Genomic DNA, 5,793 nt, shown 5'->3' with positions numbered 1-5,793 from the left:
AACTCTGAGAATTTTTCATTACTTAACCTGTCTTTGCCTCAGTTTTCTCATTCACTAAGTAAGGCTAATAATTCTACCTCCCTCACAGGAGCGGGTGTGATTAACATGTATGATGTGTTTTGCTTGACAGGTGGCAAACCCACGTTGAATGCTAGCTCTGTGATTAGTACCGTGCTCAGGTACTGTGGGAGGCAGCCTCCGCAAAGGCCTCCTGCTCCCTGCCGTCTGGTATTCATGCCCTTGTGTAATCTCCTCTTCTTGAGTGACCTAGTAACTCACTTTCAACACATAGAATATGGCTAATGCAACGAGGTGTCACTTTTAGAATTAGGTTACAAAAGGCTGTGACTTGTCTTGAGTTCTCTGTCCAGCTCTCTCCTGGACTGCTCACTCTGGGGGAAGCCAGCCACCATATTATAAGACAAGTACGTCAGAGAAGCCCATGTGAGTGAGCTCAGAAGCAGATCTTCTGACGTCTGCTAACAGCCACATGAGTGAACCTTAGAATTGGATCCTCCCTTAGTTATGCCTGGAGATGACTGCAGCCTTGGCTGAAACCATTACTGCAGCCTCTCGAGAGAACCAGAGGACTAGCTTAGCTCCTTCCAGATTCCTGACCCACAGACCAGTGAGATAATAAATGTTCCTTGTTTCAGTTGCAATATTTTGTGGATAATTTGTTATAGATCAATAGATAACTAATACAAATACTGTGCTAATCACTTCACATAAAGTATCTTCACAACCAAGGTAGGAAACATTACCCAGTTTTAGATGAAAAAATGGAGCCTCCGAGAAGTTGTCACTTGACCACACATAGCTAGTAGGTGGTGGAACTAAATCTCAGTACAAATCTTCCTGACTGCCAGCTCGCTCACTCCAATCTGTTGCTTTTCCCTTGAAACACATCAGTTCTTTCTGCTTTTTATTTATTCATCCAACCGACCAACGCATCATTCAATGCTGATGTGTGGGGCACCACTCTCAGGGTGATAGTGATGAACAAGAGTCACAAGATTACTGCCCTCCCGGAGCCCCCAGGCAGGTGAGGGGCGCCAAGAAAAAGACATGTAAATAATAATTGCAGGTGATGATAAGTGCTGTCATCGAAAGAAGCACTATGGCAGGAAGCACTAGGCAGAGTGAGGATCACCTGAATTGGAGGGTGAGTGAAAGCCGGAAGAGTGAGGTTGGGCCAGCCATGGGAATCCCTTCAGAAACAGCCATCCAGCTCTTTCTCTTAAGCGGCCTGAGGTGATCTGTGAAAATGGTTTGCTATTCACTTGACCCAGAAAATCCCACAAAATCATGCAAGTCAAGAGGTTCAAATCTTCGTGTTCACTTCAAGAACACTCATGAAATTGCCCAGGCCATCAAGGGTATGCATATACAAAAAGCCACCAAGTATCTGAAAGATGTCATTTTAAAGAAACAGTGTGTACCATTCCAACATTACAATGGTGGAGTTGATAGGTGTGCCCAGGTCAAACAGTAGGGCTGGACGCAGGGTCGGTGGCCCAAAAAGAGTGCTGAATTTTTGCTGCACATGCTTAAAAATGCAGAGAGTAATGCTGAACTTAAGGGTTTGGATGTAGATTCTCTGGTCATTGAGCATATCGAAGCAAACAAAGCACCCAAGATGCGTCCCCGAACTTACAGAGCTCATGGTCGGATTAGTCCATACATGAGCTCCCCCACCACATTGAGATGATCCTCACTGAAAAGGAACAAATTGCTCCAAAACCAGAAGAGGAGGTTGCACAGAAGAAAAAGATATCCTAGAAGAAACTGAAGAAACAAAAACTTATGGCATGGGAATAGATGCAACATAAAATAAATGCAAATAACAGTAAAAAAAAAAAAAAAAAAAAAAAAAAAAAGAGAAAGAAAGAGCCACCCAGAAAAATGGGCTTTTCTCTCCTTGGTTTCTGACTTCTTGGTTTTTCCATATATATTTACTGATTCTTTACATTACAACTTCCAGCCTCAGAATGTGTATGTATCTCCTATATGGGTTCTGTTATATTTATTATATTATAAGGAGTTGGCTCATGTGATCATGAGGCTGTGAAGTCCCCTGCTGTGCAGTCAGCAACCTGGAGAGCTGGTGACATAGTCCCAGTCCGAGTGCAAAGCCTGACAACCAGGAGAGCCAATGGTGTAAGTCACAGTCTGTGGACAGGAAAAGTCTAATGTCCCAGCTCAAGCTGGCAGGCAGAGAGACTGTGAGTTCTCTTTTCCTCCACATTTTTGTTCTTTTCAAGGCCCCAACCAGTTGGATAATGCTCACTCAGATTGGGGAAGGCATGCAGTTTTACTCAGTCTGCCAATTCGAGTGTCAATCTCTTTCCGAAACACCTACATAGACACACCCAGAAATAATGTCTTATCAAATATCTGAGCAAACTGTGGCCCGGTCAGCTTGACTCATGAGCTTGACCATCACACAAGCTTGATATTCTCTACTGCCTAGAGTCATATTATGTCCATCTCTGATGGATCCGTCCACATTTGCATCAGCCCTTTTGAGGCTCTTCATATCTTCTGTCGTGCATTTGAAAATATTTACCCGACTTAAACTGACCACAATGTCTCACCAAGCTTTGCTTTCTTTCTATATGTGCCAGTCCCCCAACCTTGCATTAGAATTGCTTTCGAATTCACAAATGGATCATAGCTGTAATATTACAAATGTCTTGCTCAATGCCTGTCACACAAGATGGTCTAGAACAACTCATTAATGTTGATCAATGTAAAGATCTTTGCTGTATAGTCATTAAAGTCCACAATAAAGTTGGATTTGAATGTCAGAGAAAAATTCAAATGTTCATTAAGTAATAAGAAATAGTCTTGCCCTCACAGACGTTATATTTGGCTATAGCTCTAGCTCTAACCCTAACAGAGAAGAACGGTATATTAAGGAAAACATATTTTAGCTAATATTTCATTTTCTGAACATAGTCTTTCAGAGTGAGTTCATAACTATGTGTGTTGTTTGAAATATGAATAGCATACATTTTAATTGATTTAAAAATTCTATTAAGTAGGACTCACCCCACATATTGAAGATAAGAAAGACGATGAGAAGCTGATGGAGAAGACAGTAAGGGAGGAAGACAGGTGAGGACAGAGAGGACAGAGGGAGCAGTGGTCCGAGGGGGTCTCCCCATGATAGACATACTTGTGCAGCAGTTGTAAAGACAGAAGAGGGGGTGTTGAACACAAAACATGGGCACCTTTGAAACGGATTTTATGTATTGGCTCTTTTAAGAAACATTGGCACTTATTTACAACTTTAATATAATTCATGATTCTCACAGAAATTTTGCTTCAAAATGTAAGTTCAATTTCTCACTCAGCATGGTCATTCCTTATGTAGTCATTAAAGACTTTTTAGGTTAAATTAAATCTCTCCCTGCAATATGTTCTGTGGGCTATGACAAATAAAATGAATGTTATCTTTAATACAAATCGAGACCTTAAAGCTGTTTATAAACTAGACTAAAATGTAAGCAATCCAATCTCAAAATAATCATTGAGGTATTGCAGCTGTTTAAATAGCTATATTAGGAGTCTACAGCTGTTCCTTCAATTGCTGCAATACATGGGTTGGTTAAATAGGTCATTTTAAAATGCCTAATTTGATCCATTTAATCACAGCCTAAAACAGCCTCACATTGAAATGATGGCACTTTCAGTCTTATTTAACAAATTTGCCTTTACTGAGTTTACCAGTTACAAGTTATGTATTGAGTTTCCCATGATGAGATATCATTATTTGTGCATTCTCAAAATTCAAACATGTTTTAAGGGATTTCCTTTACATGAGGTGCTTATTAGGATTGGTGGCTGGATGTATTATATATGTTATATACATATTGGAGAGAGAAAGAGAAAGAGAGAGAGAGGAACTGGCTTACACCATTGTGGAGCTGGCAAGTGTGAACTGTCTTATGCAGGTGGCAGGCTGGACACTCAGGCAGGATTTCTATGTCACAATCTTGAGGCAGAATTGCTTACTCTACAGGAAAACTCAGTTTCTGCTCTTAAATCCTGATTGGAGGATTAAGAGCACATTATCAAGGGTATTGTCTTTATGTAAAGTCAGCTGATTGTAAATGTTAGTCACATCTACAAAATACCTTCATTGCAACATCTAGACTAGTGTTTGACCAAACAACCAGGCACCATAGCCCAGCCAAGTTGACATGAAATTCGCCATCACAGCTGGTCACTAGAGCTAAAAACGATAGCAAAATACTAGACAAATGATATGAGCAAACTAAGTACAAGACAGGAAATGCAAAAACATATGAAGAACTATTAATAAATGCATTAATAATCGGAGAAATTAAAATTTTAAAAAAATGAACTGTCACTTAACGTGATAGACTGGCAAAATTAGGAAGCTGGGTGATAATTGCATGTGGGCAAGGATGTGGGTATGGGAATGCTTTTATGTGGTTCATGTTAGTGGAGACCCGGATGACCATTCCAGGGAGCAACCTGGCATCCACGTCAAATCAGGTATACTCATATCCTATAACTCAGCATTCAATTCCTGGGATTATGTCCCCAAAAAATTCGCACACAGGTCCAAAAGAAGACATGTACCATGACATTCATCTCAGCATTGTTTGTGGTGGCTTGGAGTTGTAGGTGACTTGCAAGTCCTTGTCTGGGGCAGTCTAGAGGTAAAATGTGAGGGATGCAAACCATGGAGCTCTAAACAGCAACTAAGACAGGTGTATACAAGGCAACATGATATTTATAAATAAGTAAATACATTTTTGAATAAATTAATGTAAACAAGAGGAAATTGTCTGTAAATAGACCAATGATGATAATGATAATGTACTATAAAGTGAAGAAGATGATGGCCACAACTCTACTCCTAAGATCCAACTCACCAAAAAATAACAATTAAAATAGAGAAAATCTCATGTCTCCTTGTGTATCAAGAAATTTTGTGCAAAATATAGTTTCGGTCATACTAATCTTCTCAGTTCTGATAGTCAACATTTTATTATTTAAGTTATTTAAAAATATACAATGGGTGAGCCAGGCGCGGTGGCTCACGCCTGTAATCCTAGCACTCTGGGAGGCCGAGGCAGGTGGATAGCTCAAGGTCAGAAGTTCGAGACCAGCCTGAGCAAGAGTGAGACCCCGTCTCTACTAAAAAATAGAAAGAAATGATCTGGACAACTAAAAATATATATATATATAGAGAGAGAGAGAGAGAGAGAAAAAATTAGCCGGGCATGGTGGCACATGCCTGTAGTTCCAGCTACTCGTGAGGCTGAGGCAGAAGGATTGCTTGAGCCCAGGAATTTGAGGTTGCTGTGAGCTAGGCTGACGCCACGGCACTCTAGCCCGGGCAACAAAGCGAGACTCTGTCTCAAAAAAAAAAAAAAAAAATATACAATGGGACAGTGAAACTTTAAAAGTTTTCAGCCCAAAAGGGCCAGAGAAATAATTTTGCTTTTAGAATTGCCAAATCTTTTCACCTTGAATAAAATGAAGTGGCTAGTGGTCAGATTCACATTCCTTTGCCTATATTTTGGGAGGAAATATTTAAAATTAGTTATTCCCTCTCCCCAGTCTGACTCTGATGGCCAGGAGCTAGAAGAAGTGCTGCAAAAGGACTGAGTCCTAGGCAGAGACCAAGGGTGCTAGGTGTAAATCTTGTTTATTCGTTGAACGCTTTGAGGCCCCAATGCACCCATTCTGAAAAGCACAAGCCAAGCACCAAACAATGGGAGCTCAGCCCAGCTAAGGCTTCGTTCATTAGAT

At 40.5% G+C, this 5,793-nt stretch overlaps 1 pseudogene; it reads left to right on the top strand.

Annotated features, from left to right (window-relative positions):
• Window positions 1-1,267: 1,267 nt before the first annotated feature.
• Window positions 1,268-2,057, top strand: LOC105822646 (annotated as a pseudogene).
• Window positions 2,058-5,793: the final 3,736 nt, after the last annotated feature.

The sequence above is a fragment of the Propithecus coquereli genome, unplaced genomic scaffold, assembly GCF_000956105.1.
Source record: "Propithecus coquereli isolate 6110/MARCELLA unplaced genomic scaffold, Pcoq_1.0 Scaffold63, whole genome shotgun sequence".
NCBI lineage: Eukaryota > Metazoa > Chordata > Mammalia > Primates > Indriidae > Propithecus > Propithecus coquereli.
This window is presented reverse-complemented; position numbering and strand designations above follow the sequence as displayed.